Source organism: Pleurodeles waltl, chromosome 6, assembly GCF_031143425.1.
Source record: "Pleurodeles waltl isolate 20211129_DDA chromosome 6, aPleWal1.hap1.20221129, whole genome shotgun sequence".
NCBI lineage: Eukaryota > Metazoa > Chordata > Amphibia > Caudata > Salamandridae > Pleurodeles > Pleurodeles waltl.
The window spans coordinates 1,227,381,494-1,227,397,353 of record NC_090445.1 but is presented as its reverse complement, the minus strand read 5'-3'; the positions used below and the strand labels follow the sequence as shown (position 1 = coordinate 1,227,397,353).

Below are 15,860 nucleotides of genomic sequence, written 5' to 3'. Positions count from 1 at the left end.
AGACCGCTTGATCTTGTAATGAATGCCAATATTTTTAATACACAGCAAGAATCCCCTAGTACGGACGCCACAGCGAATGGGCGCTTCGGATTTCTGTGTAAAGAGCTACTATTAGCTGAGGTTACTAAAAATCCACCAATCCTAGGCCACTTTACATGTTACGATCACCCCCCCTTCCTCTCAGAGCATGATCAGCTTTGGGATTGGAAGTCGCGCGACCCGGAAGTACTGAAATTGCGGAGGACGTGGAAGTGCTGAAAATACTGACAAACACCGACCGTATAAAGATCAATTACTGACAACGGACGTTGGGGTGAATTTACGTACAGACCTTGTAAGTCGAGGGCAAGCTTTATTGTGTCATTGCTGGGAGAAAATCTTATGAAGGGAGTATTACAGTGGTGTTCTTGAGGTGCTTGTAAATTGTATTACAGCGTTAACACCTTTAAAAAGCATGGCAGTGGGTTGTCTAATGGGTAGATGCGGTTATCTTGAGTTTGGCTAGGAGACCACTTATCCCAAAGGAACAATCATATTTTATTGGATCACTCAGGAGATACAAAGGTGTGGCAGAACATTTATTCTAAATAAATGGTTAAGTGACTATCGGGGGTCTGTTCCGGTAAGATGGCTGTCGCATACCTTCAAGGGTTGTAAGTCACGGGCGGGTCTTCTCAGCGATTACACTGCAGGCCAGCGAGCTATCACTTAAACGTGAACAAAAGTTAAGGACTGTTTCTATAAGGCAAATAAAAGCCACGGAATTTCCTTGTTACACTAAAAAGCCAAATTGTTTTTCCGTGCATTCAAGAGCAGTGTAAATGCGCTATTACGCAGATTCAGTTGAGTTGTATGGGTCTGACATAGAGCTAAATAGGAAGACCACAAAGGCACTTTAGTGGTCCAGAAAAAGGCTAGCAGTATAGTTCTTTCCAGATAACGTAGATATTAAAACCTTAGGGAGAATGGAATTATGAAAAGTTAACGAGAATCAGCTGTGAGGGGGTTGGGGCGCCTCTCCGATCCAGTGTAGCTAGTGAAAAGTCATCGATGTAGAGGAAAATCTAGTTAGCAGTACCAAAATGGAGTGAGACTTTCTGTTTGGTAACCTATAGGCGTATTTTTTGTGACCGTCCTATCCAGTGACCAAACAGTTTCTAAACTGCGTCGAGTGCAAGTGGAAATTTGAATGCATATGTCGATGATTAATGTGAGGTAAAAAAGAAGTGTTTTAATTATTTATACATGAGGTCTGACACATTTTGGACTCCCTGATGAAGTGCCACACCTTGAAGCATAAACATAGATCAAAGACATTTGAAATAAATAGTGTTAAGGTAGTTCAAGTCCTACATAAAACTTTTTTACGTGTATTATTAATGCACGGCAGACAAGAGTAGTACGCACCAGTTGCTGCATTTACAGTAAAACGAGGTTAACATTGTATGGCAGTGTTGTTCACTATTGTGCTGGAACGTCCCCAAACAAAGTTGTGATCAATAAGCTTTATTGAAGAAACAAACACATCACAGGCGTAGTTATCTCAAGCTGGCCAGGAACCAACTGTCCTAGTTCCGAATGTCAGGTTACAATATTATAAGAATTTAACAAAGCATGATGTAAAGCGGTACGGTGTAAGATTACCTACCTTTTATTCCATACATGTACACTTGAAACGCACACAGAACCCCCCATTTTAAAAAGGCAAAATGCTCAAAATAGGGTTATTTCACATAAATAAACTTAACTTGCATAGTTATGAAGATACAAAGGAAGTCTGCAATTTCTCAAAGGTCTCGCAATATTTACTGTGATTGTAGTGTTACTACCCCCTGGTGACCTGTTGATTCTCTTTTTGGTGAGTAAGAAGCTAGTCTGTAGCCCAAATTGGACTAGTTCCCTAAATTGTTAATTCGGGTAATGGACATGTGAGTCTGTTAGTTGGATTGAAAAGGATAAAGGAGGGATAGAGGAGGGAAGAGTCTAGAAAGTGTTGTTTGGGAGATGATAGTAGTAAAATGAGGTTTGAGATGCATATCCGGAGGGATAGAAGAGGGATGAGTTTAGAAACGGTTATTAGGGAGATTATAGTAGTGAGATGAGGTTTGGGATGAGTCTAGAAAGTGTTGTTTGAGGGATCATAGTAGTAAAATGTAGTTTGGGATGAGTAAAAGGAGGGACAGAAAAGGGAAGAGCTTAGAAAGGGTTATTATGGAGATCATAGTGGTTCAATCAGGTTTGAGATAACTCGAACAGCTGAGGCAGAGGAAGCATCGAAAGAGCTATAGAGTAAGACTTAGAGTAGTGAATTGGAGAGAGTTGAAGTTTTTTCTATTTATTTATTTTTGAGTTGAAGCCTACCAGACGACACAGCTGTCTGGTTTGCTGAAGACACCTTGGGGACTTTCAGAATGTTGACCTTGGAATGCATTCCACTTGTCGATTACCATTGGCTTTGTTGTAACTCTCACTGTCTGGCTTTCCATTTGCTGTTTTTTGTTTTGTGCTTTAGGCACTCCCTGTTCAGTTCTTCCCTCCCTTTGCCTAAACCGTGTTTCATGTATCCTTCCATTAATTTGCTTTCTGTTAACAAGCCTTGAAATCTTGCTCTTAACTCGTCACATTTGCTGAGACAGGTTTGCAAAGACAGAGGCCGAATGTCAGGCACTGTTTTCCAATGGCGCTTATTTACTGTTCTTTCTTGGACTTCAAAGTTTGGAGGACTTATGACACAATCTTGCTGGAAACTGGGGATAAGAAAGTTTTTTTTTTTTTTGTTTTTTTTGTTTTGTTGTTTTTGTCCCTTTTTCTAGCACACAACATTGTTTAAATGAACTGTAAGTATTTCAGAATATATCAGAATTATGAACACACACATCAAGCACACTTTTTATTATTTCTAAAGTGTGTTGGAAACAAATACGTTAATATGATCAAAATGAATCATTAAAGTAGGTGATGCAATTTCCACACATTTTCATCTGTGCACTGTGTAGTTTTATTAGTAAAACTGTGTCTCTGCAAATGTAATGGTCATTTCAATTGAGAATGTGTTGTCTGTAATGGCAGTGTGCCACCACACCATAAATACTTCACTCTCCGCTACTCAACTCTATACCACCCTATGCCACTCTACTGTGCACCACTCCACTTTACACCACACAACCTCACTCTGTGTCACTTCACGCTACGCCTATCTGCTCTATCTTGTATCACTCCTCTATGACAATGCACTCTTCACCACTGCAGTTTACACAACTCGGGTCTAGGCCACACCAGTCTACTTTGCACAACTCCTCTACTCCCCTCACTTGACGCCACTCTGTGTCACTGCACTTTACTCTGTAATACTCAACTCTGTATGCCCCTGCCCTATAAGCCAATCCACTGTACATCACTCTAATCTACTCTGCACCACTGATTTCTATGGCACTGAACTTTACCCAACTTTACTCTATGCCATTGCCCTCAATGCCACTCTACGCAACTGCACTCTACCCTGCACCACTCCACTCTACTTCACGCTACTCTGAAACATTCTACTCTATGCCCCTCTACTCTGCTTTGTGCTGCTCAACCCCATGCCACTGCATTCTACTCTACTCCACTCTTAATCACTACTCTTCATCACTGCACTCTTCTGTGAATTAATGTACTCTATGCCACTGCTCTCTGCTCTACATCACTTCCCTCTGAACCTCTGTTCTGTAACACTGCACTCTCCGCCACTGAACTCTATGCCACTCTACTCTGCTCACTATATGCCACTGCACTCTGTGGCACTATACTCTGCACAATTCTGTGCTGCTCTGCACTCTGCGCTACTGCACTCTATGCCACTCGGCTCTACTATGCGCCCTTGCCCACTCACCATTCTAATCTATGCCACTGCATTCTACAGGGCTGCACTGCACGGTTCTGAATTCAGTGCCACTGCACTATGCACCACTAAACTCTGCAACACTACTCCAGTCCACTCTGTGCCACTCCAGTGTATGCCACTCCACATGACTCCACACTATTCCACTCCAATATACGACACTGCCACTTCTCTCTACTCAACTTTTTGCCATTCCACTCTACCACACTCCAGCAGCCACGCTGCTGAACACCATGGTTAAAACACACTGGCGAAGCCAATAGCTCTTGCATAGGCGAGGCTTCTTGGCTTTGCCAATGCTTGTGTCTGTAGTAGAAGTACATTTTGAAATCTTTTATGATGGTCACTGGTGTTAAACCTACCAAAATCAAGTCACTTCTGTATTAACACCAAGATCACCCACGTTCGTTCTTTTATTCATCTAGGCATTCTTTTTTGATGACAAGACCTCTAGTGGCCAGTCTTTAGTTTTGAACATACTTAAACTAGCCAGATTATGTAGTTGGTCCTGGATTTCAGTTTAAGGGTGGTCATGAAACCCGTAGAAGACTTGATCCATATTTACAATGCTAAGTGTGTTTCTGCAGCATGCTACAGCAGTGACAACTGGTGGGTCCCAGGATTGTGGTCCTGTCCAGCTGAAGAAAATACGTTTGCAGGTGGTTGTTTGAGGCACCACAGAGTTCCTCAACATTTGCGGCGCATGAGGAACTTTATCCGAAGTGTATTTCAAGTATCATCAAACTGAGGCCTCTACTATGCTTAATTTTGATCTGACAAAGCAATCAATGAGCCAAATCCTAATAGGATGATAATCAGGGGCGCTCTCTCGCTCTCTCTCCAGACAACTCGAAAGCGATTCCAGGGCTGAGATACATTAAGTCTGAACTTACAGCTCTGGGTTGTCCTAGCTTATTCATGCACCCCGAAGAAATTGTCAAGGCTAATTATGTGTTGGTCAAACAGAATTTGTTATCATGTCTTTCTGATGCCAGGAAGGCCATGGATGCAGAAACTAGTTGCTCGGGACCATTGTTTGATAAAGACTGTTAACTCTATTCAGCTGTATCTGACTTGGGTTAGTAATGGCTATTACCACCAGCATTTATCTAGGTTTATATTGAATTATTTTCTCCTTTTAATCAGCTTTCCTAAACGTTTTGCTGCCTGCAACCATCCATTCAGTGCCTTGCTAGAAGAATCATAAGTCTACCCAAGTTTGGTGGGAATGTTTGATGCTGTCCCTGAATTTCTGGCGATACTTTTCAGGGGTCAGTCCAAACTTGTCAGTTAAAATGGCATTCAGGGGTGGGTATGTGTTACGGTCCCCTGGTTCTTATGTGAGGAGTGTGTCCTTACCAATTGCTGGTACATGTTTCCACAGGCCCCCTCCCCATTGCTCTTCAGGAAGCCCATAAGCCCTTAGTGCAACTTCATAAGCATCAAACCATTTGTCATTGTAATCTCCCATCACATAACTTGGCACTACATCTTTGGGTATACACACCTTTCTGTCTCCAGCAGGTCCTGTATGCTGCCACCATTACTGCTGAACTCAGAGTGCTTTGACTTGTGGTCTAGCTCTTTTAGACTCATTTCATGAGCCAGAAGTAGTTCCTTTTCAGTCAAGGCCCTCTCAGCCTTCCTTTCGTCTGCCTCAATGTTTAACCTTGCCAATTGCAGTTGAAACTCTCTCCCCTCCCTCCTTTCCTTTGTGATCAGGCCTTGATTTGAGACCCTGCTCCCTGGTTTAGCAAATGGCACAAATCCAGGGGTGTCACCCCCCCCACTGCTATTGGCAAATCCCCTGGAGAGCCATCCTGACTCCTTCACCTCAATATCCTCTTGTGAAAGGGCTTCAGCCCAGGCCCTCAGTGCCTTTTGGTACTCCTCCTTCCTGGAGCCACCCAGGGTAGGTACTCCTATTCCCTTAGAGAACCCTTTCAGCTGGCTGACAGTGTATATCTCTAGCTTAGCTAGGTGAAACTCTCCAGCTTCTCCTCGAGAACCAGCCAGAGACATGTTGTTTAGGATTAGATTAATAGGTCAAGGAGGAAAGATTGCAGAAAAAAATCAAATTGACCTTTAACTGGGGGTAGGTAGTGTACACGTAGCTATTGTATATTGCTGCACAAACACAAGTCCTATCCTCACCGCTGATCACCAATGTTAGAAATGGAGTCTCTAGTTGGCAGAGGTATACACCCTTGTCCAAGTAGGGACCACAGTCCTGGTCAGGGTAAGTCACACACAGTCCAAATTATCCTGTGCCTACCCTCTGGTAGCTTGTCACTGAGAAGTCAGGCTTAACTTAGAAGGCAATGTGTAAAGTATTTGTGCAGTAAATCATAACACAGTGAAAACACCACAAAAATACACAACGCAGGTTTAGAAAAATATGATATTCATCTGGTTAAATTAAGGCCAAAAACGAAAAAGATTCATTAAGCACAAGTTGAATTTTCACTTTTGCAAGATTAAAAAAGTCTTTAATCTTAGAAATCAACAGTTGTCTCTTGTTTGCACAAAGTACCTGGTTTGCGTAAAAAATACCACGCATGGAGTCTGCAGAAGAGGAGATGATAAAAAAAAAAATAGGGTGTGTTGAATTTTCCGACGTGGCACAGAAGATGTTTTGTTTCTTTCTAGGCTGCAAGGGGCTTTGCATCAATTCCCGGCGCGCAGTCTTGGTCCCTCACTGCGGTGCGGGGATATTTTTGACGCCCAAGGTTGATGCAGGGAAAATCCTGGGCGTGCTGAAAGAAGTCACAGATGTTGCGTCCATGCGGTACTTGATACATCTAATTTTATGTCACACGGAAGGTGCTGCGTCGGTTCTTCACTCAGGGAGTCGGGCCGCATTGTTCCAGTTAAACTGTGTGTTGATCCAGGAGGGCTGCGCGTCAAATTTCCGTCCGCAAGGCAGACGCTGCGTCGATACTTCACTCAGGAAGTTGGGCTGTGTTGTTCTAGCTCAGCTGTGCGCCGATTTCTCGGCCACAAAATGGCTGTGCGTCGTTTCCAGCAGGCTGTGCATCGGTTTTTGGCGCACAAGGACTTTCCTGAAGATATGAAGTCTTTTTGGCCTTGATACTTCAGAAAACAGGAGGCAAGCTCAATCCAAGACCTTGGAGAGCATGTCTCCTCAAAGTCATAGGGCAGCAAGGCAGCAAGGCAGCAGGGCAGCAGTCCTTCTCAGCAAAGCAGTCCAGATAGTTCTTCTTGACAGGTTGCAGGTTCAGGTCCAGAAGAGTCTGATTTGGCGGGGGTCAGGCACCCAGTTTATATACCCTAAAATGCCTTTGAAGTAGGGAAGACTTCAAAGAGTGGTTTTGCAGTGCACAAGGTCCTCTTTCAGTATGGGTCAGTATGCCAGGGTCCCAGTAGGGGGTTCTGCAATCCATTGTGTGAGGGCAGGCTACTAGCCTTTGAAATGTAAGTGTCAGGCCCTCCACCCTTTCAGCCCATTCAGTATGCAGATGAGTGCAGGTGTGACTCAGTATCCTGTGTTTGTGGTTGTCTGGGTGAAATGCACAGGGAAGCTGTCAACCAGCCCACCCCAAACGTTGATTGGAGACAGGATGTAAGGTACAGATGGATTTTAAGTGCAGAGAAATGCTGACTTTCCTAAAGTGGCATTGCTAAAATAGTAATATAAAATCCAACCTCACCACTAAGCATGATTTTCTATCACCATTCTGGCTGTACTAAATATGAGCTGGTTACCCGTTTCTGATCTCTATCTACCACTCAAACACTATATGAGGGTAGCCCTGATGCTATCCTTTGAAAGGAGCAGGCCTCGCAGTAGTGGAAAACTATTGTAGAAGTTTTCCACTACCAGGACATATGAAACACTCAAGTACATGTCCTGCCTTTTACCTACATAGCACCCTGCCCTATGGGTTACCTAAGGCCTACCTTAGGGGTGACTTATTTGTAGGAAAAAGGGGGTTTAAGGCTTGGCAAGTATTTTTAAATACCAAGTCAAAGTGGTAGTGAAACTGCACACACATGCCTTGTAATGACAGTCCTGAGACATGGTTAAGGGGCTACTTATGTGGGTGGCACAACCAGTGCTGCAGGCCCACTAGATGCATTCAATTTACAGGCCCTGGGCACATGTAGTGCAATTTACTAGGGGCTTACAAGTAAATCAAATATGCTATTTTGGAATGAACCAATGTTGCTATGTTTAAGGGAGAAAGCATATGCACTTTAGCAATGGTTAGCAGTGGTAAAGTGCGCAGACTTCTAAAACCAGCAAAAGAGTGTCAGAAAAGTGGAGGGAGGCAGGCACAAAGTTGGGGGATGACCACCCTAAGGCTGTCAGGTCTAACAGCTGGTGTGAGTGTTTTGTTTTGTGGAGTAGTGAGATAAGAGATTGATGTAGTGAATTGTGGTGAAGGATTTGGGTGTAAAGTCCAGTTAAATGGTAAAGGTATTGTGATGTGCATTGGAGGAGAGTGTATGTGAGAGGAGATATACAAGGGTGATGAGTGTTTTATTAAAGTTGATGGCAGAAAGGCTGTGGAGCAGTATGTAAGGATTGCTTGGTTGCCTCTTTGTTAAAAAGAGGAGGAGGTTGTTGAGTGATAATATGAGAGGGTCGAGTATAGGGTTGGTGGCAATGGAAGGGGTCTGATAGTGGGTAGAGCTGGTGTTTTGTATGAACGGGGACCATGTGTTTGAAGGGATTAAGGTTATGTATAATATATTGTGTTGGTGACACAGGGGTGTGGAATTTAATAAAATATCCAGTTGTCCATGGGACAAATTGCTTCTTAAATATACTTATCCTGTAACAAAATCTGCTTGTCCCTTTGGTGCCATGTAGTGCGGTGACAAATTATGGCAACAATCTTATTATGTAAGAGCTCCAATAATGGCCTTTCTGATCATGCCAGAGATAATACTGTAGTAGGGTTTGAATTTGAGCAATTCCTTTATTGTGTCTTCTTTCCACAAATGTACATACTGGGGCTGGAGGTAGTATGCAATAGTTCAAGGGTTTGAATACCCTATTCAGTGTGTGCAAACCCACTAACTTGCATGTTTTGGGGATTTTCATCAGCTCTTCTCTTTTCCCGTCCTAAGAAAGCTTGGAAATGTATTTCCGACTTGGGCAGAAAAAGGTGGTTAGAGGGCAAGTGAACTTGTAAACACTCAACAGATTTTTTTCTTGCGCAAATCTACACATATGCCCTTGCTCATGCTAAAATGTAGTTCACAAATATTTTCTAGGGTTACCATTTCCCAGCCTTCTTCTATATATTCTTCGTAATTCATGAAAGGCGTAAATCTGCACTAATTGGGTACACTTTTGTTTTGTTTTTAATGAAATTCAGCCTCTCTCTAGCTATCTGGTTGGCTGACTCGACTATGAGTGACACCATTGTGCACTTCCACAAGGAGCGTCTCAGCACAGTTATTTTGTTCAGTGCTAGGAACTACTGGGAAAATGTGTGCTTTTTGAGACCAAAACATATTTTTGCTGCTTTTCAGTGCTTGTTATAATAATGACTACCAATGTCGAACCTATTGGCTTTACCAATGCTTTTTTGTTTTCATGTTTCCCATAACCTTGTTGAAAACTGGTTACATTGATATTTCCATTATGCATAGTTTTTTTTAAATGCTAGCATTCATCAACACATTTGAATAAATGATGGTTCAAAGAAATGGTACCTAAAATTTCACAGTAGTTAAGAAAAATGTTTTTTCTGTAGTTGCATTTTTTGCGAATATTTTATTTGGAAAGTGTAGTGGTTGTTGAGACCCTGAATTGTAGGTAGTTTGTATGTTGTAAATGAGCAGTGTTTGTTTGCTGAGATTATGTTTGTATGTCTGAGGATGTGGATGGCTTAAGGTAATTGCTGGTAAATGGAAACAAGCATATGCAATAGGTCTTGTATTTGTTTGAGTGAGAGCTATTGGCATTTTAAATTCATAATTGGACTTTTCTTGCCACATAAATTTGTCAACCCCGCCTTATAATTTGATATTTTCCTGAAATATAATTCCAATGGCCCTGCATATAACTAAAGCACTTCCATTAACTTTCTTCTATCCGCAGAAAAAAATGAAAATATTGCCATTTAGCATTCTAATTTAAATCTGCCATGTTAATTCCAATAGATTACTACTTTAAGCACCCCACCATCAGAGTTGATGGCTAGCTAACACAATTCCCCCTCCCCACAAAAAATAGACACAGGACAGCTATGGAGTAACAAGAGAAATAGACTGGAAGGGTCACCCAAATATATCAGGAGTGTTTAAACATAGTGTAATAAGGATGTTAAATTGGCCTGAATCATGGTCATAATTGCAATAGGGAGGGATTAATAAAACACATACAGTTATATAAACCCACTAAAACCTTTTTCAGAAATAAACTTTTGGCATTGGAATGTAATGCTAAAAACAGACGACACCACAGCAAAAATATTAATCATAAGAAACATGGTCATGTAACCCATACAGTCAGCCCTTAGAGGACATAACCACATGAAAAAAGAATGACAGAGTAATAAAATACAACTATATATTCAGCTCCCAGAACTAAAAATGCAAGCCCAGACCTATTAGTTGTGGCAGTGCTTGTTTATTTTGGTGTAATAACCATGTCTCCTTAACTGCTGACTACAGAGAAACTGGAGAAAAAAAAACAGGAACTCCATTTGGAAAGGGCGTATTTGAAGAGTGATGGCACACAGCTCAGAGGTTTGCATTGTTTATGTGCAGAGGTGCTTCTGCCAGCAGAAAAGGGAACTTCAGAGAAAAACAACTCAGGATAGTATTGTGGAGCCGCTAAGGACACAATGGAATATGTTTCCTCTTCACATATGGCTTGGGACAAACAGTGCACACCACCTGATGCAACTGTCGACTTGCCATACCACGGAGTGTCAGGAGAAAGTGGCCACAAGCCCAACTTTATGTTCAATAAAGTCACCCAGCGACCCAGCTAGACAAATTAGGTCCTGCATCACTGGGGTCATTAACGCCATGTGAAGCCTGCCTCTCGACGGCTTTTATTTAGTGTCATTGTATGGCGCGCCATTGTGGCACTTTCTTCGACAACCAAACACAGCATTCACAGAGGATTTCTGCAGGGAGATGGCTTCTCTGGCCACCGGACTGCACCACTCTCTTAGTCACGCCACTGCCAAAATTCAGAGCGAGGGCACAAAGAAAACAATCAACGATGTGGGAGGGGTGGTGGGGATGGGCAGACGTGAACAGGAAACTAAGGGGTGGGCGAAAAGTGCTGGGAGACTGCAGTGTGATCCGATTCAAAGCGCTGTGACTGCCATGAGCATGAAGGAGACACAAAAGAAAAAAAATAGGTCGCTCATGGTAAAAACATTGGCAATCGTGCAATAATCAATGTAACAAGGTCAGTTTGCAAGGTGGTAACAAAACCGCCTGTAAATATATTTGTGTTTTGACCACTGACTCCACGTTGCACTTAGCTAGCATCACACCGTCACATTAGCGACCACCAGATTTATTTTGCCTATTGACTTTATTTTAGCATTAGCCACCTACACGTTAAAAGCTGCAAGTAGTTTTCCAAGCCTACGTTATGCAATGTGCTTTTTGCTCATGTTTTTATTCTGTGTGTTCTTTCTCACCAAGGGCTTTAGCTGATAAGAGTGTGCTAGGATGATGTTTATGGTATGGCAGGGAACGGTTTGGTTTTGTGAGAGGGCACCTTGGGATCTTGGCCAATTCCGACGTGTTCCTTTCAAAACTGACCTGAAGTAGCCAGCATTTTTGAGCAGCCAAATACGGAGCAAGGTATTTTTTAATTTTTTTCTAGAAATCGCCTCCCTCGCTTGTTTAAGGTCTATAAGAGACCCAGGATTGACGGTGGGGAGATTGAGACCTCAGTCACGATTGAGACGTCAATGCCAGGCATCACCTGTGAGGATAAATCAGATCTCTTTCTCCTGACAGTCGATCTGGGGTCTGCAACTAGAAGTGCTGGGAGAAAGATGAAGCAACAACTGTGGCCCGTGGTGATGAATCTTTACTAATTATTTGCTTTGCATTGTGTAGGCATATCTTTATACATGGTTTCATTTTATTATTGCACACATTTTAAACGTGTACTTTCAGTTGTACTGACCTTCTTTTATGAGCCTCACAGAGTGATTTATTAAATGTATTTCCTAGATTTCCTAGACTAAGAGGTGCATTCCAGAGATTCTATTCAGTGTATGTGTGTGTGGGTATTGCAGCTCGGTCAGCATTGAGACAAAACACTGCTGGGGAAAGGCATTATAAGTTGAAAATGTACGTTTTAAAAGTGAAAATATGTTTAGCAAGAAGTCAAAAATCTTTGCTTCTAAAGACATGTGTTTATCAAATTACAGGATGGTGCCTGGAACCATATATTATGTTAGCTAATGAATTTTCACATTTGGCTGGTTTATTGGCGAGTTGTGATGAATGTTTAAATGAAGCCAAACCATCTGATGTTTTGTCTTGCTGTTTAAAGAAAGTACCTTTTGAAGGGAATGATCTTTCAGTTCTTGGCAGATGGGGTGGATACTTTTGTCTGCCTACAGAAAAATACATGAAAAATGTGACCAGAGAGGGAGAATCAACAATTAGAAAAGCAAAACACCGCCCCAAGGAGGGGCAAACGTGAAGCTTTTACAAATTACATCAAGGGATTTTTGCAAGGGAAGCCCAAGAACAAATAAAAGTGATGGGCATGAGGTGGGCGTGGTTAAAGCCCATAGATAAATAATATGTCGGAAAGCAGTGCTTGAGTGCTGCTACACTCAACCTAAAAAGGGCAGCATTTCTGGCCCTAGGCCCAGCCAAGCCTAAACAGGCAACTTCCCTTGTCCTCGACGCCCAGACTGTGGTACCTTGAGCCCTAAGGCTAAATAGCCTTAGATCAGGTGACCTATCTCCAGTGAAAACCCTGTCCCTAACAAGTCAGAACCCTAGCTCTAAACCCTAATCAATCAGAAACTTATCCTTAGAGCCAATGGGAGCCATGGCACTATCAACCAAACACTACCTTAGCAATCAATCAAAACTCAAACCCTAAGACCAGTAGAAAACCTAGCCCTAGAAACCATCCAAAACCCTACCCATATGAGTCAGTCAGAACTCAAACTCTAATGCCTAGGTCCAATAGTAGCCGTAGGAACTAATCAAAACCGTAGCCCTTTCAGCCAATCAGAACTTAAGCCCTAATCCCTAGATCCAAAAGAAACCTTAGCTTAGGAACCAGTCATAGCACGTTTTCCACAACCAGTAAGAAACTTATTTAAAGAGCATGTGACCTTAAACTTAAGGGCCTGTTGAGGTGTGAGGGGAAGGGTCAGGCCTGCTCAGATGCATGAGGGCCAATCACCAAAGCACACACTAGTGTGCAGGTGGCGAGGAGGTGCGCCTGAAGTCAGAATCTCCTTGGATAACGACAGACTCACTACACCCTAACACTATTAGCATTACTTGAACTCACATCACTTTCAAGCCTCCTAGGACTCCCTGACATGTTTCCTGACCTCATTTGACTCGCATGTAAAATTCATCATCCTTCATCAACTTGACTCCTGAACATCCTTCATGTTCCTCCACATACATTCCACCTCCTTGATATAATGCAACATTTCTAAGGTTCCATCCCTCAAATTTTTGGGTTAGCTTTAAATTAATGCACTTGCTTAACCTTAAAGGGACCAGTAAATTTTAACAGAACAATTCTAATACGTTCTAGTCTGATTTTTGACTCAGTCACTTACTAATTCGCACAATTTGAACCCTGATGCTACAGTGGGTGCATATAGCTGTCCCCTCCTCACTACTTTCATTCTACGTACAGATAACTCATCCACAACTTTCACAAAAGGTCTTTCTGGCAAAGAAACTACACTTTTGCTCTCGCAGCTTACATGAATAATCTGTATAACTTCTTTTAATGTAGGTTTAGAATCCATTTCTTGCTCCCACTCTTCACAAGTGAGTGCACCTAACCCACAACAACATCTTTCACTGAAGCTACAGCCCCGTCATTTTCTCTGGCCACTACAGACGGTCCATCCACTAACTCCCAAAATAATGGCCAGGGAAAATGATAATCTGCCTGAGCATTCTTCCACTCTTGAATTCCACAGAGGACAAAAAATCTAATCTGACTCTCTTTTATTAGCACCACCTAGTGACAGGATTTTCACCAGGGGTTTGTGGTCCATACTCAAAACAAAATGTGAACCCCAAAAATACTCTGCTGAAGCTTCATTTTCTGTGACAGAATAATTATTTTCTTAAATTGTAAGAGTGAGATGCAGATGCCACTGTTTTTTACGTTGAAGCCTACCAAACAGAGCAGCTGTCTGGTTTTCTGAACGGCATCTTGAGGACATTAGTAAAGCTTCCCTGGGAATGCATTTTCCCCATTGTTTACAATTGGCTTTGTGGTGTGTAACTCACGTTTGTTTGCTTTTTATTTGTTGACTCTGTTTGTTGACTCTGTTTTAGGCTGTCCAGCTTGAATCTGTCCCTTCTCCTTCCCATACTCTATTTACTGTATTTGTCCACTAGTAGTGAATTTCTGTAAACAGGCCATTAAATCTTGTTCTTATCTTTTTACATTTGGTATGTATTTGAAGGGCAAATGGCAGGCTCTGTTTTCCAGGGAACATGGTGTTTACTTTCTCGGACTTGAAATGTAGAGGATTTATGCGACCATCATCCTGGCTCCAGGGGGATGTGCAGATATTTCAGAATTAGTAAAGCCCAAATGAAGCTCATCTTTTGGTAACCCTGCAGTATAGTAGAAACAAATATTTTAAAACGATCAAAACAAATCAATACATTTGGTGATGACGTTTCCTCACATTGTTCGTGAGCTGTATACTTTCAGTGAAACTGTATGTGCAAATGTAATGGTGATTTCAATTGAAGATATGTTGTCTGTAATGAAATAAACGTTTTGTGTAAACCCATATCCTCCATGACCTAATTAGGTGCCCCTGGATTTATTGTACTATGTAGGTCAAACTGATGCATCCACCCTAAAATGGGACGACCTTCAGTTGCCACATAGACTTTACCTTCCTGATTTTCAAATCCTATAGTGTCTGACATATTTCCTAACATATCAGAAGTTTCTGCTTGATAACCACCAGGGCATACGTATTTTGGGAGAAATGTAACATTAGGACAATAGAAAAAAACAAAAAAAAACCACAATCCTTGGCATTAATGGTGTACATGAATCCCAAGTCCGCCATAAGTTCTACGTGTTAGTCATTTACTGGAAACATAGTTTTAGGTCTAGACATCCTAGCCTTTTCAATGTTGTATTGCCCACACACAAAATACGGTCTTCATAGCCCATCCTGTGCCCCACCTCGCTCATCGCACCCACCCTACTTTAATTGTTTTCTTGACACGTGCAAAATTACCCTTGGAGCTACATTTTTTATAATCCTTGTTGATGGCAATGCATCCTTTGGATACAAGCTACTGCACCTAGTACACCTTTTGGAATAAGATTTTGCAGTAACTCCTGTCCTTTGTACCCACCAGGATGCGCTTGAGCATCCTGCTTTCGTGAAACACCCAGAGTCTTTTGTATAGCGAGCTGGCAGATCCAGAAGTTTTATATTCTATGTCAGGATTGAAGGCGAGAATTATGCTAGTTCAAAGCTTATCCACCACTAAGAATGCCCATGGAATGATGTGTTTTAAACTAAAAGCTCTTTAAGATAGTCTGATGACCAATCCACTGCACTCATGATTTTTTCTAAATGAGCCTCCAAGGAAAAAGCGTTAGAGCTTCTGGCGAGGTCTGACAGGGATATGGAACACATCCTCCCAAGATGGTTGATGTATCCGACTGCCGTCACATTGTCCATTTTGAGGCAGGTGTTGCATTGCAATGAATCTTAAGTCCAATATTTGACTGCAGGGGAGCCGGCGATCAACTCCAAACAATTGTTGTGAA

The 15,860-nt window shown here is 42.1% G+C and overlaps 1 protein-coding gene across 2 annotated transcripts in view; it reads left to right on the top strand.

Moving 5' to 3' along the window:
• Window positions 1–205: 205 nt before the first annotated feature.
• SEC24C (SEC24 homolog C, COPII coat complex component) overlaps window positions 206–15,860 on the top strand; it is a 1,280,009-nt gene continuing 1,264,354 nt past the window's right edge. For both annotated transcript variants that reach the window (XM_069240542.1, XM_069240541.1), the window contains exon 1: window positions 206–334. The gene's annotated coding sequence lies outside the window, so the exon portion shown is untranslated. The remainder of the gene's footprint in view (window positions 335–15,860) is intronic.